We start from the raw sequence: 1,768 nt of genomic DNA, 5'->3' as shown, positions 1-1,768 counted from the left end.
AATAAAAGAACGACAACGTAAGAAGGTGTGAATTTTTTTTTATGAAGAAATATTCTTTGCATTAAACTGGGTTATGAGATTATAGCAGGGTCATGAACTAAATCAGTTGAATAAAAGATAAGCAAAGAAAACCCTTAAGGATAAAATTATAGGGTTTCCGTACATGAAAATAAAGTGGACTTTATTACTTCCATGATCGATCGGGTAAAGAAAAAAAAATGAGGGTTTGAGAAGAAGAGGCGCGGGTGCAAGAAAAGATTTGGCTTTTCCTGGAATGTGTTGTAATGCAGAATCATCAAACTCATAAATTCCCTAAAAAAAGAAAAATTATTTTGAAAACATTATCGATTCGTATCAATAAATTTTGTTATCTTTGTTGTAGGTATGGTAAGTTCTATGGTCCTAAATTTGTTTCTAAAATTAGTTCTTAAGTATTTTAGGTGTGCGCCATATATCTGAGTACTTTTAATACTAGTGTTTTGTATAGAATTTTCGGATCAGAAGTTGTTAGACATTATTCTTGTTTTTACTAAATACGGAAATTCACAGAATTTTTTTTTCTTATTTTATCTGAAATCCGTATATTATTTTTTCTCTGAGAAAAAAAATCTATTTAAGATCTTGGCCGCTAATATGAAAATTAATAATATCGGAGTTCATAGATTTTTTAATGAAGTTATAGTTTTGTCCTAAACAATAGTCAAAACATTTCTTTTCATATCATGTTTTATAGTAAAAAACATTAATAAGATCTTTTTTATAGTAACTAATAAGATTTTCGAGATATCATTTCTTTTTAATATTTCACGGCCCTATAATATAAAATCATTTTTATTCTATATGGAAATTACCAGATTTTTTCTAAAAAGAGAATTGTTTCAACTTTTAGTCCAAAGATCTTCTAAGATTTCTTTTCCATTAATTGCTGATGAAATAAAATCGCGCCAACTTATGTGTATATTTTGCGGCTAATCCGAAGGTCTATATATCATGGAAATCATAAATTAACGGCCACGAAATCTTTGGGGACTAATTTTGATTTCGGTCAATCAGGAGCGAGGATTTTGTTCACCGGCCAATATGAGGGGAGGTAAACGCAACTCTCAACGTGGTGTGAGAGATGTGGTTGCGTATTTACGTTATTGATGATCTATTAGAGAAACAGATCTGGTTTCTCACATCTTTTCCGTTTTCTTCCATTTTCTCTCCGTTCATGAAGAACTAAGGTTTCTCCGTCTCTTCTCTTACCATCTCCTCCATCTCTGTTACCATCTTCTGTCTCTTCTCTGTTACCATCTTCTCCATCTCTTCTATGTTATCATCTACACCATCTCTTTTCTATTACAATCTTGCTAACTTTTAACTTCTGGTTTCTTTTTTATGCAGCATCTAAAGGAGGAAGTTTTAAGAACATACAAGAGTTTTTTAAGGTGGAGATTTTAACGGAAAGGTAAGTTGAATTTAGGATTTCTCTAATTAACTCTGTTTTTGTGTGAAACTGATTTATAGATTGTTGAGTTGGTGATGGGTTTTCTTTTAATTGAAGCTTGGGTTATGTATAGGGTTTAATTTCAGTTTCTATTATGAATCAATTGGGAATTAGGGTTCATCCCATATTAGGTTTTTGATTTATAAACACCCTATCACGTTATAGCAACGTCTCTACAGAGCGACATGGGTTCTTTAAATGCAGTTTTTGGTTACTACAGTTTTCTCTAATGACTGCAGAGTGTACTCTTTGGGTTTACAAAGTGCAGTTTTGGGTCTA

At 31.6% G+C, this 1,768-nt stretch overlaps 1 long non-coding RNA gene across 1 annotated transcript; it reads left to right on the top strand.

The window, feature by feature from the left end:
- The first annotated feature begins 1,167 nt into the window (after positions 1–1,167).
- On the top strand, positions 1,168–1,768 carry LOC113281133. Its single transcript, XR_003325929.1, has 2 exons — positions 1,168–1,226; positions 1,387–1,768. It is a non-coding gene; the product is annotated as an uncharacterized LOC113281133 (long non-coding RNA).

This window comes from Papaver somniferum, chromosome 5 (assembly GCF_003573695.1).
Source record: "Papaver somniferum cultivar HN1 chromosome 5, ASM357369v1, whole genome shotgun sequence".
Taxonomy (NCBI): domain Eukaryota; kingdom Viridiplantae; phylum Streptophyta; class Magnoliopsida; order Ranunculales; family Papaveraceae; genus Papaver; species Papaver somniferum.
Note: the sequence above shows the minus strand (reverse complement) of the source record. Positions and strands in the feature narration are given on the sequence as shown.